This window comes from Staurois parvus, unplaced genomic scaffold (assembly GCF_062004578.1).
Source record: "Staurois parvus isolate SC_StPar_1 unplaced genomic scaffold, SC_StPar_1.0 ptg000232l, whole genome shotgun sequence".
Taxonomy (NCBI): domain Eukaryota; kingdom Metazoa; phylum Chordata; class Amphibia; order Anura; family Ranidae; genus Staurois; species Staurois parvus.
In genome coordinates, this window is record NW_028318028.1 from 2,773,679 (window position 1) to 2,793,178 (window position 19,500).

The 19,500-nt window shown below is 44.3% G+C and overlaps 1 protein-coding gene across 1 annotated transcript in view; it reads left to right on the top strand.

Annotated features, from left to right (window-relative positions):
- LRFN1 (leucine rich repeat and fibronectin type III domain containing 1) overlaps positions 1-19,500 on the top strand; it is a 240,561-nt gene that overhangs the window by 57,849 nt on the left and 163,212 nt on the right. The window lies entirely within an intron of this gene.

The following is a 19,500-nucleotide window of genomic DNA, read 5'->3' on the forward strand; positions in this document are numbered from 1 at the left end:
GAAGAGACCTGAAAGTGGCACATGGCAGCAGAGTGTGGCGATGGAGAAAGCAGCAATGGGAGGCCGTACAGGGACCCATGAGAGACTCTGGACCTGGCAGCAGCATGAGGAGGCGGTATATAGGGGCCTATGGCAGATTAGGGGCCTGGCAGCAGCTATGTGAGGCCCGTAATCTGCCTGCACCCTATGTCAAAAAATTTAACACACCAGCAGTGTGAAGAGACCTGAAAGTGGCACATGGCATGAGAGACTCTGGACCTGGCAGCAGCAGGAGGAGGCGGTATAGGGGCCCATGGCTGATTAGGGGCCTGGCAGCAGCTATGTGAGGCCCGTTATCTTGCAGCACCCTATGTCAAAAAATTTAACACACCAGCAGTGTGAAGAGACCTGAAAGTGGCACATGGCAGCAGAGTGTGGCGATGGAGACAGCAGCAATGGGAGGCCGTACAGGGACCCATGAGAGACTCTGGACCTGGCAGCAGCAGGAGGAGGTGGTATATAGGGGCCCATGGCAGATTAGGGGCCTGGCAGCAGCTATGTGAGGCCCGTAATCTGCCTGCACCCTATGTCAAAAAATTTAACACACCAGCAGTGTGAAGAGACCTGAAAGTGGCACATGGCAGCAGAGTGTGGCGATGGAGACAGCAGCAATGGGAGGCCGTACAGGGACCCATGAGAGACTCTGGACCTGGCAGCAGCAGGAGGAGGTGGTATATAGGGGCCTATGGCAGATTAGGGGCCTGGCAGCAGCTATAGGAGGCCCGTAATCTGCCAGCACCCTATGTCAAAAAATTCAACACACCAGCAGTGTGAGGAGACCTGAAAGTGGCACATGTTTGAGGCATGATTCATGGCGGATTTAGTCAGTTGTGTCAGGAACTGGTGGTTTGAAATCCAGACTAATCCACGCCTGATTCATTTTCACAAACGTGAGTCTCTCCACACTTTGGGTGGACAGTCGTGTCCTCCGCGGAGTTACAATACCTCCTGCCGCACTAAACACGCGCTCCGATGCCACGCTACTGGCCGGGCATGACAGCCTTTCAAGGGCAAATTCAGCTAGTTGGGGCCAAAGGTCAAGTTTCGTTGCCCAGTAGTCAAGGGGATTGTCTACCTCGGTTGGCAGGGTGCTGTCCAAGTAGGCCCAAGCCTGTTGTTTGAGCTCCTGCTCCAGGTCCACCTGATGCTGCTGCTGCTGCTGCGGCTGGTTAGTAGTTTCCTCACTGCGCTGGTGAAGAAAGCTACTCATCATCGACTGCAGACTGAGGCAGCCGCTGCTGGTGGAGCTGCCACTGCTCCTACCACCCCACCCCTCCCCTGCTGCCATGCCAGCGGAACGCGAGCGCACAGGGCCCACAGTGTCTGAGGATGGACGATGGCGCACAAAGGCAGAGACCAACTGACTACATAGGTGGTTTTTATAGTACGTAATTTTGGCCTCCCTCTCAGCAGGTGTGAAAAAGGCCACCATTTTGGACCGGTAGCGAGGGTCCAACAAGGTGGACAGCCAAAAGTCATCCCTCTGTCTGATGGTTATTATTCGGCTGTCGCTACGCAAGCAACCGAGCATGCTATGGGCCATTTGTGCCAAGGAATGCGAGGGACTCCCTGCCTCCATCTCCACAGCATACTGCCACGGTGCGTCTGGGTCCTCTGTCTCCTCCTCCTCCTCCTCTACCAGATGCTCCTGCTCCTCCACTCCTGTCCGCTGAGTGGAAAAACCACCCATTTCACTCAATAATTCCTGAGCACAAATGTCCTCCTCTACCTCCTCCTCTTCTTCCTGTCCTGCCCCCACAGGGGTCATGTGGCGTTGAGATCTGTGCGCCACGTCTACCGCACCCTGACCAGCCATTGTTAACAGCATTTGTTCCAGGACGTGCAACAGAGGAATGACGTCGTTCATCCCATAGTCCTGCCGACTCACGAATAGCGTGGCCTCCTCAAAGGGCCTGAGCAAGCGGCAGGTGTCACGCATGAGCTGCCAATGGCTGACATCTAAGTTACACAGGGGAGTACCTTTATCCGCTTGTAACATCAGGAAATCGGTGATGGCCTTTCGCTGCTCGTAAAGGCGGTCTAACATGTGTAGGGTTGAATTCCACCTTGTTGCAACGTCGCAGATCAGGCGATGCTGTGGAATTCCGTTCTGCCGCTGCAGCTCAATGAGGGTGTTCTTTGCGGTGTAGGAATGGCTGAAATGCATGCACAGTTTACGTGACATTTTAAGGATGTCTTGCAGTGGGATGGTGGATTTTAGGAACCGCTTGACAACCAGATTGAACACGTGAGCCATGCATGGCGCATGGCACAACCTTCCTTGACGCAGAGCAGACACCATGTTCTTTCCGTTGTCAGTCAACATGGTTCCGATTTTTAGTTTGCGCGGAGACAGCCATCTGTCGATTTCTCTGTTCATTACACTCAGCAGTTCCTCCCCTGTGTGACTACGTTCGCCAAGGCATACCAGGTGCAGCACAGCGTGACACCGTTGCGCCCTGCACATGTGATATGCCGGTCGGGTAATGGGACTTGGCACGGGGGTGGCGGCTGAGGACACGGCGGAAAAAGAGGTGGTAGAGGCGGACATGCTTGCTGGACCAAGGACGTGCAAACGTGGAGGCAAAAGCGTCGTGACCTGTCCAAGTTGCTGGTGCGGCTGTGCCGGCACCACGTTCACCCAGTGGGCCGTAAATGACATGTACTGTCCCTGACCGTAGTTACAGCTCCACACGTCGGCGCTGCCGTGCACTTTGGCAGAGACCGACATGCTCAAAGACTGGCCCACCATCTCTTCTACATGTGAATGCAGGGCTGGCACTGCCTTTTGGGCAAAGAAATGACGGCTTGGCACTCTCCACCGCGGCGCGGCACAAGCCATCATTTCTCGGAAAGGTGCTGAGTCCACCAGTTGGAAAGGGAGGGACTGCAGCACCAGCAACTTGGACAGGAGGACGTTCAGCTTTTGCACCGTCGGGTGCGTGCTCGCAAACTGTTGTCTCTTGGATACGGATTCCAAGAAAGACTGTTGACGGAATCCGAGAAGAGGAGTAGCAGGAGAAGGAGCATCTGAACGAGCGGAAGATGCCAATGAGCGACAACTCCCCTCAGCAGAGGTGTTGGAGCCTTGACTGGCTGATAGAGGGCGATTGACGACGTCGGGTGACGGAGCAAGTAACGGAGCGGGTGATGGAGCGGGGGCTGGGGCAGGCAGAACCGCCGTATGTTTATCACGGTTTTCCCAGGCCACCGAATGGTGACGCTGCATATGCTGACGCAACGCTGTAGTCCCAACATGGGCCCCCTGGCCACGCTTGCATTTCTGGCCACATAGTCGACATACGGCTACATTTACTTCCTCGGGCGGCTTGAGGAAAAATTGCCACACCACCGAGTAGGAAACTTTGCCCCCGCTACTCTTCACTGGCTGACTGCTACTTCCTCCGTGCGCACCGGCACCACTACTGGCCGTGGTGGTAGGCTGCAGTGGAGCTGGTGCTCTACTCCGTGGACGTTTGGCTCCACTGACACTGATGCGACCCTGCTGCTGTCTCCTGGGCAACCCACCGACTGTTTTGCTCGCTGCCAAGCTGCCACCCTCTTCTCCTGATGATGCGGAAGAAATTGCCTGATGACGACGAGGCTGCCAAGTGCGATCAACCTCCTCATCATCAAGTAGGGTCTCCGCCTCACTACTAGCCCCCTCGGCTGCGTCTGGGTCAGGAGACAGACCTGTCTCTAGACCGGCTACCGAGCCACTCTCCTCGCCAGTACTTGTTCGCTTGGCTGCTGAAAAGGCCGATGTCTCCCCCCGTTCCTGACCGCCCTCTGTTAGCTCTTCCTCACTGTACAGTGGGGCTGAGCCCACAGCATGCGATACTTCGCTTGGTGAGGGAACAGCAAAGGACAGGGGCAGGTAGAGGACACGTGATTTCAGTGGGCTTGGTCCCGGGCCATGCCAACTAACGGTTGTGTCTGACGTACCCACCGACCGTTGGCTGTAGGTGTCAGAGGTGACCTGGGAAGAGGAAGACGACCGAGCCAACCAATCAATGACGGCAGGGTTGTCGGTGGAGACACGACCGCTGGATGACACCGGGAGCACTGGCCTCTGGCTGCGAATACTGCTGCCTCGACCCCTTCCTCTGCTGCCACGTCTGCTCGCTCCTAAAACATTGCCTCCTCTGCCACTCCTCTGCATGTTGTCTGACATACTATTTAATTCAACGATTAGGTGTCCCTGAGTAACAATTCTCTGGCACTCAGTAACAATTCTGTCTGTCCCTGAGTATGAATTCTGTGGCCCTGAGTAACAATTCTGTGTCTGTGCGAGTAACAATTCTGTGTCTGTGCGAGTAACAATTCTGTGTCTGTGCAAGTAACAATTTTGTGTCTGTGCGAGTAACAATTCTCTGGCACTCAGTAACAATTCTGTCTGTCCCTGAGTAACAATTCTCTGGCACTCAGTAACAATTCTGTCTGTCCCTGAGTAACAATTCTCTGGCACTCAGTAACAATTCTGTCTGTCCCTGAGTAACAATTCTCTGGCACTCAGTAACAATTCTGTCTGTCCCTGAGTATGAATTCTGTGGCCCTGAGTAACAATTCTGTGTCTGCGCGAGTAACAATTCTGTGTCTGTGCAAGTAACAATTTTGTGTCTGTGCAAGTAACAATTTTGTGTCTGTGCGAGTAACAATTCTCTGGCACTCAGTAACAATTCTGTCTGTCCCTGAGTAACAATTCTCTGGCACTCAGTAACAATTCTGTCTGTCCCTGAGTAACAATTCTCTGGCACTCAGTAACAATTCTGTCTGTCCCTGAGTAACAATTCTCTGGCACTCAGTAACAATTGTGTGTCTGTGCAAGTAACAATTCTGTGTCTGTGCAAGTAACAATTTTGTGTCTGTGAGAGTAACAATTCTCTGGCACTCAGTAACAATTCTGTCTGTCCCTGAGTAACAATTCTCTGGCACTCAGTAACAATTCTGTCTGTCCCTGAGTATGAATTCTGTGGCCCTGAGTAACAATTCTGTCTCTGTGCGAGTAACAATTCTGTGTCTGTGCAAGTAACAATTTTGTGTCTGTGAGAGTAACAATTCTCTGGCACTCAGTAACAATTCTGTCTGTCCCTGAGTAACAATTCTCTGGCACTCAGTAACAATTCTGTCTTCCCTGAGTAACAATTCTCTGGCACTCAGTAACAATTCTGTCTGTCCCTGAGTATGAATTCTGTGGCCCTGAGTAACAATTCTGTCTCTGTGCGAGTAACAATTCTGTGTCTGTGCAAGTAACAATTTTGTGTCTGTGAGAGTAACAATTCTCTGGCACTCAGTAACAATTCTGTCTGTCCCTGAGTAACAATTCTCTGGCACTCAGTAACAATTCTGTCTGTCCCTGAGTATGAATTCTGTGGCCCTGAGTAACAATTGTGTGTCTGTGCAAGTAACAATTCTGTGTCTGTGCAAGTAACAATTTTGTGTCTGTGAGAGTAACAATTCTCTGGCACTCAGTAACAATTCTGTCTGTCCCTGAGTAACAATTCTCTGGCACTCAGTAACAATTCTGTCTGTCCCTGAGTAACAATTCTGTCTGTCCCTGAGTATGAATTCTGTGGCCCTGAGTAAGAATTCTCTGGCACTCAGTAACAATTCTGTCTGTCCCTGAGTATGAATTCTGTGGCCCTGAGTAACAATTGTGTGTCTGTGCAAGTAACAATTCTGTGTCTGTGCAAGTAACAATTTTGTGTCTGTGAGAGTAACAATTCTCTGGCACTCAGTAACAATTCTGTCTGTCCCTGAGTAACAATTCTCTGGCACTCAGTAACAATTCTGTCTGTCCCTGAGTATGAATTCTGTGGCCCTGAGTAACAATTCTGTCTCTGTGCGAGTAACAATTCTGTGTCTGTGCAAGTAACAATTTTGTGTCTGTGAGAGTAACAATTCTCTGGCACTCAGTAACAATTCTGTCTGTCCCTGAGTAAGAATTCTCTGGCACTCAGTAACAATTCTGTCTGTCCCTGAGTAACAATTCTCTGGCACTCAGTAACAATTCTGTCTGTCCCTGAGTAACAATTCTGTCTGTCCCTGAGTATGAATTCTGTGGCCCTGAGTAAGAATTCTCTGGCACTCAGTAACAATTCTGTCTGTCCCTGAGTATGAATTCTGTGGCCCTGAGTAACAATTGTGTGTCTGTGCAAGTAACAATTCTGTGTCTGTGCAAGTAACAATTTTGTGTCTGTGAGAGTAACAATTCTCTGGCACTCAGTAACAATTCTGTCTGTCCCTGAGTAACAATTCTCTGGCACTCAGTAACAATTCTGTCTGTCCCTGAGTAACAATTCTCTGGCACTCAGTAACAATTCTGTCTGTCCCTGAGTAACAATTCTCTGGCACTCAGTAACAATTCTGTCTGTCCCTGAGTAACAATTCTGTCTGTCCCTGAGAATGAATTCTGTGGCCCTGAGTAAGAATTCTCTGGCACTCAGTAACAATTCTGTCTGTCCCTGAGTAACAATTCTCTGGCACTCAGTAACAATTCTGTCTGTCCCTGAGTATGAATTCTGTGGCCCTGAGTAACAATTGTGTGTCTGTGCAAGTAACAATTCTGTGTCTGTGCAAGTAACAATTTTGTGTCTGTGAGAGTAACAATTCTCTGGCACTCAGTAACAATTCTGTCTGTCCCTGAGTAACAATTCTCTGGCACTCAGTAACAATTCTGTCTGTCCCTGAGTAACAATTCTGTCTGTCCCTGAGTATGAATTCTGTGGCCCTGAGTAAGAATTCTCTGGCACTCAGTAACAATTCTGTCTGTCCCTGAGTATGAATTCTGTGGCCCTGAGTAACAATTGTGTGTCTGTGCAAGTAACAATTCTGTGTCTGTGCAAGTAACAATTTTGTGTCTGTGAGAGTAACAATTCTCTGGCACTCAGTAACAATTCTGTCTGTCCCTGAGTAACAATTCTCTGGCACTCAGTAACAATTCTGTCTGTCCCTGAGTATGAATTCTGTGGCCCTGAGTAACAATTCTGTCTCTGTGCGAGTAACAATTCTGTGTCTGTGCAAGTAACAATTTTGTGTCTGTGAGAGTAACAATTCTCTGGCACTCAGTAACAATTCTGTCTGTCCCTGAGTAAGAATTCTCTGGCACTCAGTAACAATTCTGTCTGTCCCTGAGTAACAATTCTCTGGCACTCAGTAACAATTCTGTCTGTCCCTGAGTAACAATTCTGTCTGTCCCTGAGTATGAATTCTGTGGCCCTGAGTAAGAATTCTCTGGCACTCAGTAACAATTCTGTCTGTCCCTGAGTATGAATTCAGTGGCCCTGAGTAACAATTGTGTGTCTGTGCAAGTAACAATTCTGTGTCTGTGCAAGTAACAATTTTGTGTCTGTGAGAGTAACAATTCTCTGGCACTCAGTAACAATTCTGTCTGTCCCTGAGTAACAATTCTCTGGCACTCAGTAACAATTCTGTCTGTCCCTGAGTAACAATTCTCTGGCACTCAGTAACAATTCTGTCTGTCCCTGAGTAACAATTCTCTGGCACTCAGTAACAATTCTGTCTGTCCCTGAGTAACAATTCTGTCTGTCCCTGAGAATGAATTCTGTGGCCCTGAGTAAGAATTCTCTGGCACTCAGTAACAATTCTGTCTGTCCCTGAGTAACAATTCTCTGGCACTCAGTAACAATTCTGTCTGTCCCTGAGTATGAATTCTGTGGCCCTGAGTAACAATTGTGTGTCTGTGCAAGTAACAATTCTGTGTCTGTGCAAGTAACAATTTTGTGTCTGTGAGAGTAACAATTCTCTGGCACTCAGTAACAATTCTGTCTGTCCCTGAGTAACAATTCTCTGGCACTCAGTAACAATTCTGTCTGTCCCTGAGTAACAATTCTGTCTGTCCCTGAGTATGAATTCTGTGGCCCTGAGTAAGAATTCTCTGGCACTCAGTAACAATTCTGTCTGTCCCTGAGTATGAATTCTGTGGCCCTGAGTAACAATTGTGTGTCTGTGCAAGTAACAATTCTGTGTCTGTGCAAGTAACAATTTTGTGTCTGTGAGAGTAACAATTCTCTGGCACTCAGTAACAATTCTGTCTGTCCCTGAGTAACAATTCTCTGGCACTCAGTAACAATTCTGTCTGTCCCTGAGTATGAATTCTGTGGCCCTGAGTAACAATTCTGTCTCTGTGCGAGTAACAATTCTGTGTCTGTGCAAGTAACAATTTTGTGTCTGTGAGAGTAACAATTCTCTGGCACTCAGTAACAATTCTGTCTGTCCCTGAGTAAGAATTCTCTGGCACTCAGTAACAATTCTGTCTGTCCCTGAGTAACAATTCTCTGGCACTCAGTAACAATTCTGTCTGTCCCTGAGTAACAATTCTGTCTGTCCCTGAGTATGAATTCTGTGGCCCTGAGTAAGAATTCTCTGGCACTCAGTAACAATTCTGTCTGTCCCTGAGTATGAATTCAGTGGCCCTGAGTAACAATTGTGTGTCTGTGCAAGTAACAATTCTGTGTCTGTGCAAGTAACAATTTTGTGTCTGTGAGAGTAACAATTCTCTGGCACTCAGTAACAATTCTGTCTGTCCCTGAGTAACAATTCTCTGGCACTCAGTAACAATTCTGTCTGTCCCTGAGTAACAATTCTCTGGCACTCAGTAACAATTCTGTCTGTCCCTGAGTAACAATTCTCTGGCACTCAGTAACAATTCTGTCTGTCCCTGAGTAACAATTCTGTCTGTCCCTGAGAATGAATTCTGTGGCCCTGAGTAAGAATTCTCTGGCACTCAGTAACAATTCTGTCTGTCCCTGAGTAACAATTCTCTGGCACTCAGTAACAATTCTGTCTGTCCCTGAGTAAAAATTCTGTGGCCCTAATAACGTTTCTGTGGCCCTAAGTAACAATTCTCTGGCACTGAGTAACAATTCTGTCTGTCCCTGAGTATGAATTCTGTGGCCCTAACTAGCGTTTCTTTGTCCCTAAATAACGATTCTGTGGCCCTCATTAACAAGTCTGTGTCCCTGAGTAATGGTTCTCTGTCCCTAAGTAACTTCTCTCTGTCCCCAATTCTCGTTTCTGTGGCCCTAACTCTGTCCCTGTCCCTAGTACAGAGCGGTCTGCCTCTGTTCAATGACTGCAGGCAAATGAAGATTTCCAAAATGGCCGCTATATATACCTCGACCATTACACAGTGCTGGCTGGCTGGCTGCTGATTGGCTGATGCGATCACATGTCGTTGAGGAATGCATTATGGGGCAGCGCGCCTTGTCTGCGCGCCTTCCCCGACATCCCCGCTCCGTCGCCGCACATGTCAGCCGCCATTTTCGGAAAAATTTCGATTCGCGCGTCCGAATTAGGCTGTTTTTCGGATTCGGCACGAATCGAAATTTTTCCGATATTCGACTCGAATTCCACTTCGGATACTTCGATTCGCTCATCTCTAGTTCTCATCTATTCAAGTCATGGTATATATGGTAGCACAATACCTATCCCACTTTGCAATAGTCTGAGAGTGCAGCCCCATAGGGGGCCATGTGGAGGCCATCTTTCTAAAGGGATAAGTGCTCCTGTTTGCCTTGGTGGATGGATACATGCATGTTTCAGCCATGTTTTAAAGTGGAAGTTCAGTCAAAATCCAAGGCTAAACCTACTCCTATCCCCATTCTAACACTATTCTATCTAGCCTGTGAAAGAAAAAGATACTTATACGTACCTATACACTGCCAACCAATGGCTCTATGACAGATGCTGAAAGCCTGGAGAGGAGATTAGCCAAGCTTCCAACAACTGAGGCTCTGTAACAGATACCAGAGCCCAGAGAAGAAACTGGCATCGGCACCAGCTCTGCAATGCACACATGAAGGGATCGCCAGACCGACAGGTACCTAAGCCGGAGAGAGAGAAGCCGACACCAGCTTTGCAAGAACTACATTCACCCTGAAGGTTGCCTTGGGCTAAAGCATCTGAGGCTGATCTCCTCTCCAGGCCTTCAGCATCTGTCATAGAGCTGTTGCTTGGTGGTTGGGCTGGTCTCCTCCCCAAGCTTTAGTGTCTGTCACAGTGCTTCCTGCGTGGTGGCTTGGTCACCCTTTTTTCTCTCCATTTACACCACCTGGGAGTCCATAAGAACTACAGGCTGGAGAAAGTGTTTCCAGGAAGGTGCCCAGACATCAGCCTTGGAGATGGAATGTTTAGTGTGACATCTTGCCATATGTTTTTGGAGCATGTGAGTGCCTTTTGTTTGGTACATCTTTAGTCCTTAAACGTAATTGTGCTAGAGTTGCACTTCCTTTGTTCTTTTTGTTTTCTACTCTCTATATAGACTATGTATAGCCAGTGAGGATGTCACTCCTACTTTTACAAGGTAATACCTAACTTTCTATGGGTGTTTGGTGTATATCCTGTTTATTGAAGAATATATTTAAAGAAAATACTGTTGTGCCCAGGTATGGAGGCTGATTTAATAGAAAATGTAGATTTAAAAATATTGAAAATTACTTTTAAAATTACATTAAAAGGTTAAAGCTTATATGAGCTTTTAGAGATTGGATTTATATATACTTTAACTGTTGTTATTGTTCATTTTTGTTTTGTGGGTTTTTTTTAAGGCACAATGATGGATAGGTACTGTCTGTACCTTGGCGATGTTTATTGTTGGCGATGTTTCTTGTTCAAGGATGTTTTGCTGCTATTCAATACATTGTGCTGCCCCAGTAATTATAGGACATTTCATGCTGGGGGACATTTACACATACATGGTGTGCAAGCTATTTGAACACAATGGGAGCAGACAGCTTAATTTCAGAGAAAATCTACAGCACGTTAATTTCAGCTTTGATGCAAAGTTCCAGTCCCATCATGCACCTCACTCATTCTATAGGAAGGTGTAGAATGACAGTTGATGTAGGTAGCACAGAGAATGGTAAGTGCTGTGACTTCATAGTCATTTTAGTCATCGTTAAAAGTAGAAATAAAGTCTTTGTTTTTAACAAAAAAGTGCTTCTGTCTACGTCTTTTCTGCCATAGAAGCTTCTAGCTGCCTCTGCCTCCTTTTCTAAACGTGTACACTGAGTCTTGCATGTGCAGTTCAGTGTACAATCTCAGCATGACTGTTTGCAGAATCAATGCCTGTGTGCATGCACTGGAGTAATGTCATCCAGGCCTTGCCAACTGAGAGATTGAAGAATCCAAACCTGGGAGACGATGAAAGCATTGGCAATGGAGGAGAGCTCTGATATCACAGAGCTAGGGGGGATTGCTTTCCTAGGTAAATCTGTGATAATGTGCATGACTGGTACACCATTCACTTCTCCCTGAGATTGACTTATATAACCACACTGACAACAAAGATACTTTATTAACTGCGTTGATACTTTATTACTTAAGTATCGGCCACAGCTTGATTTCTCTAAATAGTGAACAATCAACCAATAAAACATATCTAACACCAAATCCCTTTTAGCAGTGCTGAGTGGCGTATCTCCACTTTTCTTCCTTAGCAGGAGCCAATTCAGCCCCCAGCTGTCCAGGTTAGGCTCAGGGGCTTCCTTCTACCAATTCCACCTCCTCTACCAGCCACCTGCCACCTCAGCCCGCAAAATGGATAAACGTCAGCTGTGGCAAAAAGACTGTGTGACAACAAATATACATGACTGAATCCAAGAATAATAAGTTGTCTCTTAATTAGCTATTATTTTTTTATTAATTTTCTGTTGATAAAAAAACTGCACTTTTTTAAAAAAAAATTTAAGTTTATGGTTTTTTTTTTATGGCATAAGCAAAAGCCATAACAACAAAACCCAGGAACAAAAATTGGGGAGGGAGGGTAGGGACTACTTTCTTCGCCAAATAAGTGACCAGTATGTCGCAGGTCTTAACGTGATGCAGGAGTCCCCTCATTTTTCTTCTTCCTACCAATAATCTGCCACCACAATCCAAATCATGCCTCTTCACCATCCTGCCCTTCTACCATCATTTAACTCTTTTAGTACCCTACAGACTAGTCCGAAGGGACCGTCCCCAGTCACGATGCCTGCTGTGTTTATAACACAGGGCATTTCTAAATATGCTGTGCACACTTGTTCATTATGGCAACATCCTCCTGGGGGGCAAAAAAAAAAAATCTTGAAATTAAACTGGCAGCCTACCTCAATTTAATTGGTCCCAATTGCAATGATTATGTTAGATATTTTATGAGTCTCAGTGTCAGAAGCCTCTCTTCTAATTTTCAGATTTAAAATAAAGGTTTAATAAGAAGTCTGATTACAAAAATGTCAGTTTTATTTGTTTCCCAGGGGACCAAGTGCATAGAGCACTCGGTTCTGTTCAAATTCATCCCTTGATTTCTAAGCATTGTAGTCAGACTGTTATCCCCCCACTGTCCAACCATGCTGCTAGAAAGCAGGTGGATTTATAAGTGACAGCTCTGGTCTATGGCAGCATGGGGTGCTCCTGAGACCAGCACTAGACATGTGCAATGTGTTTTGTTACGACTCGGAATTTGAACATAAATTTTCATTATTTAGAAATTCAGATGTATCCAAATCTCCGAATCACAAGAGTAATGAATAATCCAAAATAAATTACAATGAAAACAACAAGCTAATTCGTATTCATTCAGTTGCAAATTCAGAGGGTTTTGTAAGTTCAATAAAATATGTCACTCTGTATTGTTATGTTTGGCCAAAGCTAAAGTCATAAAACATCAAAGTCGCAAGTAAGTTGCGATGCAAAGTCACATTGGAAACATAACGAATGGATACGAATCACCTGAAATAACTTCCAAAAATACAAATCAATTTGGAACAACGAATATACTAAAAATTTGAATATATGGAACATGTTCTGAAAATGAATCAATAAAATTAATATGACAAAATGATTGACTTAACAAATAAATCAGAATCAAAACTCGTTTTTTCATCATGCACATCTCTAGCCATCACTGCCATTCACAAAGCTCACACAGCCTGTGGTACTGTGTGTCTATCTGTGGGCTGCAGTGATGTTTCACTTTTATGAATGAACAATCAGTGCTGCAAGGTATTGTCACACCCTGCACCAGCCCAACATCACTGACTGTTTATTCATTCATAAAAGAGAAAGATCACTCGGTGGTGCATGTCTGTGTGAGCCATCTGCAGGGGCTGTGTATGATTACAAGCAACCCACAAATAGATCACACAGCCCTGCAGCATTGAGTGATCTTTCACTTTTATGAATGAATAGTCTGTGCTGCTTGTTTATTCATTATAGTCATTATAGTAAAAGACGACTCACAATGTCAGCTCTCTGTAACGTATCTGTGGCTGCTTTTACTTCCTACAGGGCATCAGCAGATACTTTACACAGAGCTGCAACTCTGAGTTATTTTTGTTATTATGAATGAACAAGCAGCACTGATCATTCATTTGCATAGTGAAAAATCACTCAGCTTAGAGAGGGGACAAGGACTCTTTGATGGCTGTATCCCCCCCCCCCAGAATAGGGTGGAGCTACATTGGGCAAAAAGGGGTGCATTTAAGAAATAATGGGGCCACCAACCAGAATGATGACCAGCTCTATGCACTTGGTCCCCTGGGGAATTACAACATACATACATTTTATTTTCCCAACAATACTTTATTGTTTTAAGAGAAGACAAAAGCATTTTGTACAGCCATAGATCACAGTCAAAACATAGACATGACATGTTGCTTTCCATTTCACAAACGAGACAAATACATACATTTTTAAATTTTATTCAAAGAAAAAATTTCCAAAAGTATATTTTCCAGGAGTTCCATTGTTCACTGCCTATAGGTTAACCACTTCAAGTCTGGACACTTTTACCCCCTTCCAGTCCAGACCAATTTTCAGCTTTCAGCACTATCACACTTTGAGTGACAATTACTCAGTCATGCAACACTGTAACCATATGAAATTTGTGTCCTTTTTTTTGAGACAGATAGAGCTTTCTTTTGGTGGCATTTGATCACCACTGTTTTTTATTTTTTGATATATAAATGAAAAAAATACCAAATTTTGAAAAAAATATTTATTGCTTAGTTTTTGTTATAAAATTTAGCAAATAAATAATTTTTCTTCATAAATTTATTGGGGTAAAATAACCCAAAACAGTGTATATAATTTAGTATGTGTGAAAGCTATAGAGTCTACAAACAATGGGAACTATATTTGGAAATTGATCAGTTGAGCCCCTAAAATGCCGAACATTGGTATAGCATATGGCAGTGATCAGGACACTGGTATGGGGTATGGCGGTAATAAGAACGTTAGCAGGCGGTATGGAGATGATTAGAACGCTGGCATGGTAGTAGCCAGGAAGCTGGTATGGGGGTGATCAGGATGCGGGTATGGGGCATGGCGCTGATCAGACCGCTGGTATGTGGTATGGCAGTGATCAGAATGCTGGCATGGGGTATAGCAAAGATCAGGATGCAGGTATGGCAGTGATCAGGGTGCTGGTATGGTGTATGGAGGTAATCAGGGTGCTGGTATGGCATAAGGCAGTGATCAGGGTGTTGGTTTGGGGTATGGCGGTGATCAGGACATTGGTATGGCGGTAATCAGGATTTGCTGCATGTTTTATTGTGTAAATACTGGGGCAGTGAGCAGGGAAACTGGGCTGTACACCCACACACTGCAGGATCGCTTCTCTCTGCTCTCACAGGATAGAAAAACACTGAAAACTATGCATGTGCATTAGCTGCCAACACTGCACTGCAAAATCCCTGCACTGCAGTGGGGCATGGGCAGAAGGGGCTATAGAGAGAAGCAGGATCAACCAGGTTTTTTGCAGAATACATAAAACGAATCCCATAGTGACTGAGTATAAACAGCATGTAATACAGCATTTATTGATAGTTTTTAATGATGTGCATTTAATGACACTTTAAATTCAGCCCTCCACAACCATTCCAGTTTATCATTTGGCCCCTTGGGAAATGGAATTGTCCACCACTGTTCCAGTGAGTCATCCAATCATTACCAACATTCTAGATGAAGAATGTTGAAATGTACACATGAAGAATGTTTGTGGGAAGGGCTTATATATGGGGCACAAGACTAAGATTTTGACATTATCATTTTGCATTGAGTTTAGATTTAAAATGATGCAGTCTTCTGAAAAAAAGAAAAAAAAATGTAGAAAAAAGTGGACCTTGGCAAAGAAGACTTTTAGTACTTACCTCCCCAGTTGTGAGTCCTATCTTTGTTCTTTTCAACAGCTACCATCTTACACACTGGTCCTTCTTTTCCAATGGACATTTTTATATTTATTTTTACAGGTGACAGAGTCACTGTGACACAATTTATAACATTTTTACTGGATACCATTTTTACTTTATTCCAGAAAAATTGCTTACAGAGTTGAAGACATTGAGAAAATGTTTTATGGCTTGCTGGCTCTATTTCAAGGTCCCCTACCGCTGGCGACTAAAAAAAAAGATGTCAAGGTGTGCCTTTCTATTGGCCAGACAGTCACCAGCTCTAAAGCCAGACTTTCTGAATAGAGGGAAGGATAGGTCTGGAACAGTTTGGCCTGTCTGCAGGAAATCCATGGCTCAAGAACGGGAAGACAGATTCTTCCATTCTCTTATGTGGTGGCACAGACAGCTTCTGTCTGTGATGAATACAGTGCTGAACTGTGCACACGCTCCAGCCTGATTACCTAGACAGGAAGCCAGCTCTCAATGCCAGTTTCATGTCGGCTGGTTCCAGAAGCTGAGGTGCAGGTAACACTACCCACAGATCAATAACGCTGTGAGAGCGGGCAGCTGAGACCATGAGATCTTAGAGCAACACAACGGGCCTGCGGTGTGAAGAGACGGCAACTCCCTCCGGTACCTGGCAGGAAATTAAACACTATTATAGAGTAGCATTTAGTAAATGACTGCCATTTGCTGCTTGCTTTACATTGCAGAATGCGGGAGCTCAGTGCAGCCCTGTCAAGTTGATGCTGAAACAAGGAAAATGTTTTTTTTTAGGAATATGGTTATGTGTTTTTACAGAATATAGTGTCATATATATATATATATATATACACACATATATATATATATATATATATACATATATATATATATAATTTTTTTTTCTACTTCACTACAAAAAAATATTTATTTTCAATCAGGTAACTGTGATATAATGCGTATATCATGCCAGTAGAGGTCAGATTGCACATCAGTTAAAGAAAGAGGGAAACACTCTTCCCTTTCTCCCTGCAGAGGTTGTCTTAGTTAATTACTTCATACAGGCTGTGAGAAGGAAAGCAGTGCTGGGCTTTCCTTTTTGAAAGCCCATCATCCTTTTTAAATGAAATTTCATGGATATACCCTGCATTACATGTTTATTTGTCAGTATATTTTTAAACTTTTAAAAAAATATTAGCCATAAGTATATACACATGTAAACTTTTTAAAGAATTCCAATAATGGTGACCTTAAAGCATTATTAAACACTGCTTGGTCAGTTGTACGTGCAGGTTACAATAAAGCTTACTGAGGTATAGTGAATATCTCCTAAACGTGCTGCATTTAGGCATGCCATCTATACAGAGAGCTGTGCCACGCACGGGCTTGGGAGTGATGTCATTGCAGCTCAGCCATTCAAACAGCCACAGCCCACGAACCCAAAATGAAGACTAAGAAAGTGGAATTTCTGTTAGCGGTGACAAAGTGCCTCTGGCGAGATCTGTTTTGTAGTTAGTATGAAAGACCTAACACATTATCATTATCTTGCAGGAAGAACCTTTTAAAAAGCCTTAACTATCGCTTTAACCCTTTACAGCTTCTCTTTTTCTTTTTGCTTTGGTAATATTTTAAACATACTGCCTATTCTAAAATCAGGCTATCGAAACATAAGATAATGATCTAAATGAATAAACTGTTGTTTTCTAAACCCTGCATAAAAGTTTGGTTCATGGTCAGATCAAGGAAAAAAAAAAATTATATACACACACATATGTACATTATATATACATTAGTGCTCTATGATGCCCCCCAGTTGAGCCAGGTAACTGGTCGGAACAGGTTTTCCCATCCAATTGATGTTTTCCCCTAAGACAAATAGGGGTTTATTTACTAAAGCTGGAGAGTCCAAAATCAGACTCCCTTCTGCATAGAAACCAATCAGCTTCTAACCTCAGCTTGTTCAATGAAGCTTTGGCAATGAAACCTGGAAGCTGATTGGTTTCTATGCAGAAGGGAGTCTGATTTTGGACTCTCCAGCTTTAGTAAATAAACCCCATAGTGACCTGATAGACACATTCCTTTCCTCCCCTTGCATGTCTTCTCAATGTGGATGCACATTTTTACAATGATTGTTCATCAGATCATGAATGCATGGGCCACTATTATATTGTGACTGTAGGCACCATTAGGATAGAGTCTAGGACAAATCACCATCACCCAACTCCGTCATTGAAATGAGTACTTTTTTCATTTTCAACTTATATTTAATATTTTATATTTTTCCAAAAATAATTTTATTAGGAAAATTAAGGCAGATCAACATACATGCAAATACTGATGAAAGTCCGAACATAGGCACACTTAGTAGCATCCTGTTTCGCAGACGGGCTGTGGGTTCAAGTTGTAATACAAATCGAAGTTAGGTATATCTTTGTATCAAACGTATTGTATATAGCAGACCAGCAAATACATAGAGTGTAATAGATAACTCTTTATAGGTATATGAATTACTAACCTAGCTACTTGTATGCCCTTATGTTGAGGGAAGGGAAAATGTTAGGAAAAAATAGTACAGGATGATGTGTTCATTATGAGTTGTATGCCCAGTTCAGAAGCGTGTGATCCACGAGAAAGTAGGCACACCTGTGTGAAAGATTAAGTGCTATAGTCTGTTGGTGATAAAGGATTGATGAAATGTATAAAAGGTGTGAGATAAAGAGAAGTCCGAGAGGTGAATAGGTAAAGGAGGAAATGTAGAGTGAGGTAGTAGGGGGGGGAATATGGGGAAAGGGAAGAAGAAAAAAAAAAGGGGGGGGGGGAGGGGTAGAATGGCTAACTGTAGGTGAAATAAATCACAACATTTTGTACGAGCCAGACAGATAGCCATATAGCTTAATATATGATCGTTCCATGGGGCAGACCACGATGCCTAGTCTCAATCCAACCAAATGCACCACAAATGCATCACCGGTGGACAGAATGTCCCCCGAGACAACATGGTGTCTATACATTCAAACAGGGGGTGTAGGTTGTTCATGCAATAATAGGTGATAGGCAGCGGTGGTTTTGAAATAACTCCAACAAGCCCATGTCTTCCTGAATCTCTCGGGATGGTCTTTAGCTACAGAAATCAATTCCTCCATTTTCTCAATTTCATTGATCCTTGCAAACCATTCGCGAATAGTGGGAACATGTGTTGAGCGCTGTGGACTGCGATACATTGTTTTGCCGCGTTTACCATGTGCATAGCGAATGATTTACGGTACGTCCTAAATGGAAGTGTGGAATGGTGGAGCAATTGTATGGGGGAGAGGTCTAGGGAGTACGTAGTTACTTGCATCATTATGGGTTGGATTTTTCCCCAGAATGGCTGCAACAATGGGCAATCCCACCAGATATGCAGGAGTGTACTCTTCGCCTGGTGACATCTCCAACACGAATCTGAGATGTTAAAGTCAAATTTGTGAAGCAAGGACGGCACTCTGTACCATCTGGAATATATTTTAAAATTGTTTTTTGTGTTGAGACACATATGGAACCTTTATGTATATGTGCGTAAATGTGATCCCAGTCTTCTGGCGATAGTTGGAGTTGTAAGTCAGAGCACCAGGCCTTGCAAGCTTTCCTGGAAGGAGGTCGATGGTATTTTCGAGGCACGTGTAGAGCTTAGATATGACATGTCTCTGGAGAGAGTCTGTGGAGCAGAGTTTTTCAAATAATATTTTATATTTAAGTACAGTAAGAAGCACAGTATAGCTTTCTTAAAGCAGAAGGTGTTTACATGTATCACTTTCATAATATAGCCAAAAAATTAAGTGTTTATTTCTAACATTAGGAAAGTCATGCAAATCATTCCTTTGTAACTCCTGGGACAGATGTACTTTTAGGGAAGATATGGCACCTTATTCCAAAACTGAATACAACTGTTCCAGGCTTTTTGACTATCATCAGTGCAGTGCATAGAAACAGGCCTTAGGGAGCAATGAAACAGTATACCCAGACAGGTTCAATGATTGATGCTGCTGCTGTGTCAAGATCTTAAAGTCCCAGCATCCCTAACTGCCCTTGGGGCAGAGGAGTGGAGACTGATACTCATTTCACTCTTTGCCATCAATAGTGTGAAACACAGAGACACATTTAAGTGACACCTACAATACACCAGCCCACAACCATTGTCAATCAAACTGGCAGTGCAAAGGGAGTTCACAACACTGATTGGCAGAATGAAGAACACTGATGACAGGGAGACCACAGCTATGCTGTACATTAGCTTGACTGACTGCCTGTAGTCCATTTTCACAGGGGCAGA